The sequence below is a fragment of the Pseudophryne corroboree genome, unplaced genomic scaffold (assembly GCF_028390025.1).
Source record: "Pseudophryne corroboree isolate aPseCor3 unplaced genomic scaffold, aPseCor3.hap2 scaffold_1808, whole genome shotgun sequence".
Lineage (NCBI taxonomy): Eukaryota > Metazoa > Chordata > Amphibia > Anura > Myobatrachidae > Pseudophryne > Pseudophryne corroboree.
Genome location: NW_026968445.1, coordinates 1 through 9,997, shown reverse-complemented (window position 1 = coordinate 9,997; position 9,997 = coordinate 1). Strand labels below are relative to the sequence as shown.

Sequence of the window (9,997 nt, the reverse complement as noted above, 5' to 3'; positions counted from 1 at the left end):
AAAAAAAGAGGCGCAATGAGGTAGCTGACTGTGTGAGTAAGATAAGCGACCCTAGTGGCCGACACAAACACCGGGCCCATCTAGGAGTGGCACTGCAGTGTCACGCAGGATGTTCCTTCCAAAAAACCCTCCCCAAACAGCACATGACGCAAAGAAAAAAAGAGGCGCAATGAGGTAGCTGACTGTGTGAGTAAGATAAGCGACCCTAGTGGCCGACACAAACACCGGGCCCATCTAGGAGTGGCACTGCAGTGTCACGCAGGATGTCCCTTCCAAAAAACCCTCCCCAAACAGCACATGACGCAAAGAAAAAAAGAGGCGCAATGAGGTAGCTGACTGTGTGAGTAAGATAAGCGACCCTAGTGGCCGACACAAACACCGGGCCAATCTAGGAGTGGCACTGCAGTGTCACGCAGGATGTCCCTTCCAAAAAACCCTCCCCAAACAGCACATGACGCAAAGAAAAAAAGAGGCGCAATGAGGTAGCTGACTGTGTGAGTAAGATAAGCGACCCTAGTGGCCGACACAAACACCGGGCCCATCTAGGAGTGGCACTGCAGTGTCACGCAGGATGTCCCTTCCAAAAAACCCTCCCCAAACAGCACATGACGCAAAGAAAAAAAGAGGCGCAATGAGGTAGCTGACTGTGTGAGTAAGATAAGCGACCCTAGTGGCCGACACAAACACCGGGCCCATCTAGGAGTGGCACTGCAGTGTCACGCAGGATGTCCCTTCCAAAAAACCCTCCCCAAACAGCACATGACGCAAAGAAAAATAAAAGAAAAAAGAGGTGCAAGATGGAATTGTCCTTGGGCCCTCCCACCCACCCTTATGTTGTATAAACAAAACAGGACATGCACACTTTAACCAACCCATCATTTCAGTGACAGGGTCTGCCACACGACTGTGACTGATATGACGGGTTGGTTTGGACCCCCCCCAAAAAAGAAGCAATTAATCTCTCCTTGCACAAACTGGCTCTACAGAGGCAAGATGTCCACCTCATCATCATCCTCCGATATATCACCGTGTACATCCCCCTCCTCACAGATTATCAATTCGTCCCCACTGGAATCCACCATCTCAGCTCCCTGTGTACTTTGTGGAGGCAATTGCTGCTGGTCAATGTCTCCCCGGAGGAATTGATTATAATTCATTTTAATGAACATCATCTTCTCCACATTTTCTGGATGTAACCTCGTACGCCGATTGCTGACAAGGTGAGCGGCGGCACTAAACACTCTTTCGGAGTACACACTTGTGGGAGGGCAACTTAGGTAGAATAATGCCAGTTTGTGCAAGGGCCTCCAAATTGCCTCTTTTTCCTGCCAGTATAAGTACGGACTGTGTGACGTGCCTACTTGGATGCGGTCACTCATATAATCCTCCACCATTCTTTCAATGTTGAGAGAATCATATGCAGTGACAGTAGACAACATGTCCGTAATCGTTGTCAGGTCCTTCAGTCCGGACCAGATGTCAGCATCAGCAGTCGCTCCAGACTGCCCTGCATCACCGCCAGCGGGTGGGCTCGGAATTCTGAGCCTTTTCCTCGCACCCCCAGTTGCGGGAGAATGTGAAGGAGGAGATGTTGACAGGTCGCGTTCCGCTTGACTTGACAATTTTCTCACCAGCAGGTCTTTCAACCCCAGCAGACTTGTGTCTGCCGGAAAGAGAGATCCAAGGTAGGTTTTAAATCTAGGATCGAGCACGGTGGCCAAAATGTAGTGCTCTGATTTCAACAGATTGACCACCCGTGAATCCTTGTTAAGCGAATTAAGGGCTCCATCCACAAGTCCCACATGCCTAGCGGAATCGCTCCGTGTTAGCTCCTCCTTCAATGTCTCCAGCTTCTTCTGCAAAAGCCTGATGAGGGGAATGACCTGACTCAGGCTGGCAGTGTCTGAACTGACTTCACGTGTGGCAAGTTCAAAGGGCATCAGAACCTTGCACAACGTTGAAATCATTCTCCACTGCACTTGAGACAGGTGCATTCCACCTCCTATATCGTGCTCAATTGTATAGGCTTGAATGGCCTTTTGCTGCTCCTCCAACCTCTGAAGCATATAGAGGGTTGAATTCCACCTCGTTACCACTTCTTGCTTCAGATGATGGCAGGGCAGGTTCAGTAGTTTTTGGTGGTGCTCCAGTCTTCTGTACGTGGTGCCTGTACGCCGAAAGTGTCCCGCAATTCTTCTGGCCACCGACAGCATCTCTTGCACGCCCCTGTCGTTTTTTAAAAAATTCTGCACCACCAAATTCAAGGTATGTGCAAAACATGGGACGTGCTGGAATTTGCCCATATTTAATGCACACACAATATTGCTGGCGTTGTCCGATGCCACAAATCCACAGGAGAGTCCAATTGGGGTAAGCCATTCCGCGATGATCTTCCTCAGTTGCCGTAAGAGGTTTTCAGCTGTGTGCGTATTCTGGAAAGCGGTGATACAAAGCGTAGCCTGCCTAGGAAAGAGTTGGCGTTTGCGAGATGCTGCTACTGGTGCCGCCGCTGCTGTTCTTGCGGCGGGAGTCCATACATCTACCCAGTGGGCTGTCACAGTCATATAGTCCTGACCCTGCCCTGCTCCACTTGTCCACATGTCCGTGGTTAAGTGGACATTGGGTACAACTGCATTTTTTAGGACACTGGTGAGTCTTTTTCTGACGTCCGTGTACATTCTCGGTATCGCCTGCCTAGAGAAGTGGAACCTAGATGGTATTTGGTAACGGGGGCACACTGCCTCAATAAATTGTCTAGTTCCCTGTGAACTAACGGCGGATACCGGACGCACGTCTAACACCAACATAGTTGTCAAGGCCTCAGTTATCCGCTTTGCAGCAGGATGACTGCTGTGATATTTCATCTTCCTCGCAAAGAACTGTTGGACAGTCAATTGCTTACTGGAAGTAGTACAAGTGGGCTTACGACTTCCCCTCTGGGATGACCATCGACTCCCAGCAGCAACAACAGCAGCGCCAGCAGCAGTAGGCGTTACACGCAAGGATGCATCGGAGGAATCCCAGGCAGGAGAGGACTCGTCAGAATTGCCAGTGACATGGCCTGCAGGACTATTGGCATTCCTGGGGAAGGAGGAAATTGACACTGAGGGAGTTGGTGGGGTGGTTTGCGTGAGCTTGGTTACAAGAGGAAGGGATTTACTGGTCAGTGGACTGCTTCCGCTGTCGGCCAAAGTTTTTGAACTTGTCACTGACTTATTATGAATGCGCTGCAGGTGACGTATAAGGGAGGATGTTCCGAGGTGGTTAACGTCCTTACCCCTACTTATTACAGCTTGACAAAGGGAACACACGGCTTGACAAATGTTGTCCGCATTTCTGGTGAAATACTTCCACACCGAAGAGCTGATTTTTTGGGTATTTTCACCAGGCATGTCAACGGCCATATTCCTCCCACAGACAACAGGTGTCTCCCCGGGTGCCTGACTTAAACAAACCACCTCACCATCAGAATCCTCCTTGTCAATTTCCTCCCCAGCGCCAGCAACACCCATATCCTCCTCATCCTGGTGTACTTCAACACTGACATCTTCAATCTGACTATCAGGAACTGGACTGCGGGTGCTCCTTCCAGCACTTGCAGGGGGCGTGCAAATGGTGGAAGGCGCATGATCTTCACGTCCAGTGTTGGGAAGGTCAGGCATCGCAACCGACACAATTGGACTCTCCTTGTGGATTTGGGATTTCGAAGAACGCACAGTTCTTTGCGGTGCTTTTGCCAGCTTGAGTCTTTTCAGTTTTCTAGCGAGAGGCTGAGTGCTTCCATCCTCATGTGAAGCTGAACCACTAGCCATGAACATAGGCCAGGGCCTCAGCCGTTCCTTGCCACTCCGTGTGGTAAATGGCATATTGGCAAGTTTACGCTTCTCCTCCGACAATTTTATTTTAGGTTTTGGAGTCCTTTTTTTACTGATATTTGGTGTTTTGGATTTGACATGCTCTGTACTATGACATTGGGCATCGGCCTTGGCAGACGACGTTGCTGGCATTTCATCGTCTCGGCCATGACTAGTGGCAGCAGCTTCAGCACGAGGTGGAAGTGGATCTTGATCTTTCCCTAATTTTGGAACCTCAACATTTTTGTTCTCCATATTTTAATAGGCACAACTAAAAGGCACCTCAGGTAAACAATGGAGATGGATGGATACTAGTATACAATTATGGATGGACTGCCGAGTGCCGACACAGAGGTAGCTACAGCCGTGGACTACCGTACTGTACTGTGTCTGCTGCTAATATAGACTGGTTGATAATGAGATGTAGTATGTATAAAGAAGAAAGAAAAAAAAACCACGGGTAGGTGGTATACAATTATGGATGGACTGCCGAGTGCCGACACAGAGGTAGCTACAGCCGTGGACTACCGTACTGTACTGTGTCTGCTGCTAATATAGACTGGTTGATAATGAGATGTAGTATGTATAAAGAAGAAAGAAAAAAAAACCACGGGTAGGTGGTATACAATTATGGATGGACTGCCGAGTGCCGACACAGAGGTAGCTACAGCCGTGGACTACCGTACTGTACTGTGTCTGCTGCTAATATAGACTGGTTGATAATGAGATGTAGTATGTATAAAGAAGAAAGAAAAAAAAAACCACGGGTAGGTGGTATACAATTATGGACGGACTGCCGAGTTCCGACACAGAGGTAGCTACAGCCGTGGACTACCGTACTGTACTGTGTCTGCTGCTAATATAGACTGGATGATAATGAGATGTAGTATGTATAAAGAAGAAAGAAAAAAAAACCACGGGTAGGTGGTATACAATTATGGACGGACTGCCGAGTGCCGACACAGAGGTAGCTACAGCCGTGGACTACCGTACTGTACTGTGTCTGCTGCTAATATAGACTGGTTGATAATGAGATGTAGTATGTATAAAGAAGAAAGAAAAAAAAACCACGGGTAGGTGGTATACAATTATGGATGGACTGCCGAGTGCCGACACAGAGGTAGCTACAGCCGTGGAATACCGTACTGTACTGTGTCTGCTGCTAATATAGACTGGATGATAATGAGATGTAGTATGTATAAAGAAGAAAGAAAAAAAAACCATGGGTAGGTGGTATACAATTATGGATGGACTGCCGAGTGCCGACACAGAGGTAGCTACAGCCGTGGACTACCGTACTGTACTGTGTCTGCTGCTAATATAGACTGGTTGATAATGAGATGTAGTATGTATAAAGAAGAAAGAAAAAAAAACCACGGGTAGGTGGTATACAATTATGGATGGACTGCCGAGTGCCGACACAGAGGTAGCTACAGCCGTGGACTACCGTACTGTACTGTGTCTGCTGCTAATATAGACTGGTTGATAATGAGATGTAGTATGTATAAAGAAGAAAGAAAAAAAAACCACGGGTAGGTGGTATACAATTATGGACGGACTGCCGAGTGCCGACACAGAGGTAGCTACAGCCGTGGACTACCGTACTGTACTGTGTCTGCTGCTAATATAGACTGGATGATAATGAGATGTAGTATGTATAAAGAAGAAAGAAAAAAAAACCACGGGTAGGTGGTATACAATTATGGACGGACTGCCGAGTGCCGACACAGAGGTAGCTACAGCCGTGGACTACCGTACTGTACTGTGTCTGCTGCTAATATAGACTGGTTGATAATGAGATGTAGTATGTATAAAGAAGAAAGAAAAAAAAACCACGGGTAGGTGGTATACAATTATGGATGGACTGCCGAGTGCCGACACAGAGGTAGCTACAGCCGTGGACTACCGTACTGTACTGTGTCTGCTGCTAATATAGACTGGATGATAATGAGATGTAGTATGTATAAAGAAGAAAAAAAAAACCACGGGTAGGTGGTATACAATTATGGATGGACTGCCGAGTGCCGACACAGAGGTAGCTACAGCCGTGAACTACCGTACTGTGTCTGCTGCGACTGGATGATAAATAATGATATAAAAAATATATATATATCACTACTGCAGCCGGACAGGTATATATTATATAATGACGGACCTGCTGGACACTGTCTGTCAGCAGAATGAGTTTTTTATAGAATAAAAAAACACCACACAAGTCACACGACGAGTGTTTAACTTTTTCAGGCAATCACAATATAGTATACTATACTGGTGGTCAGTGTGGTCAGGTCACTGGTCAGTCACACTGGCAGTGGCACTCCTGCCTGCAGCAAAAGTGTGCACTGTTTAATTTTAATAATATGTATGTACTCCTGGCTCCTGCTATAACCTATAACTGCTCCCCAGTCTCCCCCACAATTAAGCTGTGTGAGCACAGTCAGATATTATACATAGATGATGCAGCACACTGGGCTGAGCACAGATATGGTATGTGACTGAGTCACTGTGTATCGTTTTTTTTCAGGCAGAGAACGGATTATATTAAATAAAACTGCACTGGTGGTCACTGGTCAGTGGTCAGTCACTAGTAAACTCTGCACTCTCTAGTACTCCTAAGCTCCAGTAAATCAAGTGTCTCTGTCTCAATCTCACTCTCTCTCTTCTAATCTAAATGGAGAGGACGCCAGCCACGTCCTCTCCCTATCAATCTAAATGCACGTGTGAAAATGGCGGCAACGCGCGGCTCCTTATATAGAATCCGAGTCTCGCGATAGAATCCGAGCCTCGCGAGAATCCGACAGCGTCATGATGACGTTCGGGCGCGCTCGGGTTAACCGAGCAAGGCGGGAAGATCCGAGTCGCTCGGATCCGTGTAAAAAAAGCTGAAGTTCGGGCGGGTTCGGATTCCGAGGAACCGAACCCGCTCATCTCTATTAATCACTCAATTGGATTTTTTTGCCAGCATATTTCTTTTTCTCTGCAACCCACTGCTAAATTGTGCTTCCTAGCTGTTTTTATAAAATCACTGAATCAAATCTAACTCTGATTACATCAGAGAAGGCCAGGTACCCTACACCATAACAGGGGGTTTGAAATTTTGACTTGTCTACTTAAAGATCACCAAAATCTGATCAAAAGGTCAATTACGTCCCTGGGTGGGATTGAACCACCAACCTTTTGGTTAATAGCCGAACACACTAACCGATTGCGCCACAGAGACACTTTGCAAAAAGTACATACTGACAAAGGCTAATAAGCATTTATCTAGAACGTTTCCTAGAAAAACTTTAAAAAGTCAATAATCTGGAGAGTTTTTGTAAGATGTTTCTTCCACCAACCAACGAAGAAACACATTGGTACTTTTCCATGATGAGTGAGTGCTTCAGGTTCTCTTGCACTTACATGTGCAGCAGAGTACTGCAATGGAAGCATGCTGGGCCCATAACCCAGAGGTAGGCAGATTGAAACTATCCTTTGCTATATGCATTTTTTTTTTGTTAATTAAAGTAATCCAAAACTGGGATTGATATTTTGGTTCTTTTATTTTTACTTAAAGTACAATAACTTTTACCATTTTAATTTGTTTTAATAGTATATTGACAGTATTGTTTTCTTTCAAAAATCCACTTAATTTTCTTTACCCTATTATTAAAATGGTAATTGACAAAAACAAACTACATTGTCACCAGAAGAGCAATACAAAATGTACAAGTGATATATTAAAATCATCTTTTCAGCTTGAATTTCAATGATGCATTGGGGCAACGATTTTGTTAGCAACATCTTCACCCTTAAATAAAGATTTTCTTAATTCCTTACCTGTGTGCTAATTAGATATCACCTTGTTTTCACATTAAACAGACTTCCACATGAGAAAGCAGCAAGGATGCAGTGGCGTTAATGTTTCCTGGTGTCAACCCGTATTATTTCAGTAGACATTGAAATGAGGATGCATCTTGCTGCCTTTCCAATGAAGCAAGTTTAATTTAGTAATAGGTGAAAAACCATCCTTACAAAGGTGTTAATCAGAGACTTGGCTTTGTGGACACTTTTCAGGAGAACAAATTTGTTAGCATAAAAATAAAGCCAGAAAATGAAGAGCTGTTTAATCACTCAATTGGATTTTTTTGCCAGCATATTTCTTTTTCTCTGCAACCCACTGCTAAATTGTGCTTCCTAGCTGTTTTTATAAAATCACTGAATCAAATCTAACTCTGATTACATCAGAGAAGGCCAGGTACCCTACACCATAAGAGGGGGTTTGAAATTTTGACTTGTCTACTTAAAGATCACCAAAATCTGATTACAAGGTCAATTACGTTCCTGGGTGGGATTGAACTTGGTCGGCTCTCGTATAATTCAGATCTCTTTGTCTCAGGTCTCTCTCCAGCCTAGTTTGCTGTCTGTTTCCACTTCTCTTTTCTTGAGCCGCTCCCTTCTATGCCCTTGCGCACTATCCTGACTTCTCTCGTCTGCTTACTTTGTGCATTCCAACGCACAATGCAAAAGGCCGCCATGCCCTGCATACCCCTTTTCTCTTTTCATGTGCAGATGAGGGTTCCAGCCAACTTTGGCCCACTGCTTGGATGACATCACCATATGCAAATCCATCTGCTGCAGGCCTTCCCCCAGGAATGCTTGTACTAGTTGTTGCATTTGGTTTGTTGTTTGGGGGTGCTTCAGTATTAGGCAGCCTTCTGCCCTCCCATGTTCATCTGAAAATATGTGTTCTCCCTGCAGTTGTTGTCCCCAGATGAGAGTTCCCTTGTGCTGCCTCAGTTGAATCTCCTTTACTTGACAGAGATGTGCCTGAGCCGCGGCCCTCCCCAGCCCTATCCCAAATCATACTTATTTTGCATAGGAGATACCATGGTCATGAAGATTGTTCTCCCAGGGTGAGGTTCATTCATTGCATTCTGGGTATGCTGACCCCTGTGATTTCCCCAAATGTGGGAAACTCGACTGCATTATTTGTGGTAGTGGGGGACTGTGTTTGTGCTTTTCTCTGGTCAGCTCTGGTAAAAGTCAGATTTCTTTGCCTCAGATCTTCCTCTAGCCTTGTTCTTCTTTTGAGAGTTCTCTTGTGCTGTCTCAGTTGGATCTCCTTCACTTGACAGGGGGGTGCCCGAGCAGCGACCCTCCCCAGCTCTAGCCCAACTCCTACTTACCTGCCAAGTGAGATACTATGATCATGAAGGTGCTTCTCCCAGGGCAAGGCTTACCCATTGCACTCTGGGTGTGTTGCTCCTGCGATTTCCCCAAATGTGGGACACTTGACTGCATAATTTGTGTTTCCCCTGGTCGGCTCTGAGATAATTCAGATCTCTTTGTCTCAGGTCTCTCTCCAGCCTAGTTTGCTCTCTGTTTCCACTTCTCTTTTCTTGAGCCGCTCCCTTCTATGCCCTTGCGCACTATCCTGACTTTTCCCGTCTGCTTACTTTGTGCATTCCAACGCACAATGCGAACTACAGGTAGTGCTGCAGGGCCCACACCCTTTTACTTGCCTTACAAAGCAGCTCTGGAGCTGTTACAGTGCCCAGCTGCTGCAAGAAATCAGCTTGAATGCTTAAGGGGCTGGGGCATAGCCAACATGAGCCCCACACCGAAGGAGGGTGGGGGTGTTTAATGCGAACTAAGGGTCATCCAAGCGCCGCAAAAGGCCGCCATGCCCTGCATACCCCTTTTCTCTTTTCATATGCAGATGAGGGTTCCAGCCAACTTTGGCCCACTGCTTGGATGACATCACTGTATGCAAATGCGTCTTCTGCAGACCTTCCCCCAGGAATGCTTGTACTAGTTGTTGCATTTGGTTTGTTGTTTGGGGTTGCTTCAGTATTAGGCAGCCTTCTGCCCTCCCATGTTCATCTGAAAATATGTGTTCTCCCTGCAGTTGTTGTCCCCAGATGAGAGTTCCCTTGTGCTGCCTCAGTTGAATCTCCTTTACTTGACAGAGATGTGCCTGAGCAGCGGCCCTCCCCAGCCCTATCCCAAATCATACTTATTTTGCATAGGAGATACCATGGTCATGAAGATTGTTCTCCCAGGGTGAGGTTCATTCATTGCATTCTGGGTATGCTGACCCCTGTGATTTCCCCAAATGTGGGAAACTCGACTGCATTATTTGTGGTAGTGGGGGACTGTGT

At 46.3% G+C, this 9,997-nt stretch overlaps 1 non-coding gene and 2 pseudogenes across 1 annotated transcript; all 3 read left to right on the top strand.

The window, feature by feature from the left end:
- The first annotated feature begins 8,698 nt into the window (after positions 1-8,698).
- LOC135002918 (U1 spliceosomal RNA) lies at positions 8,699-8,862 on the top strand. The gene has a single exon (XR_010204025.1). It is a non-coding gene; the product is annotated as a U1 spliceosomal RNA (small nuclear RNA).
- A 152-nt stretch (positions 8,863-9,014) lies between these two features.
- Positions 9,015-9,156, top strand: LOC135002921 (U1 spliceosomal RNA; annotated as a pseudogene).
- Positions 9,157-9,848: 692 nt separating this feature from the next.
- On the top strand, positions 9,849-9,997 carry LOC135002920 (U1 spliceosomal RNA; annotated as a pseudogene; the record flags this gene model as incomplete).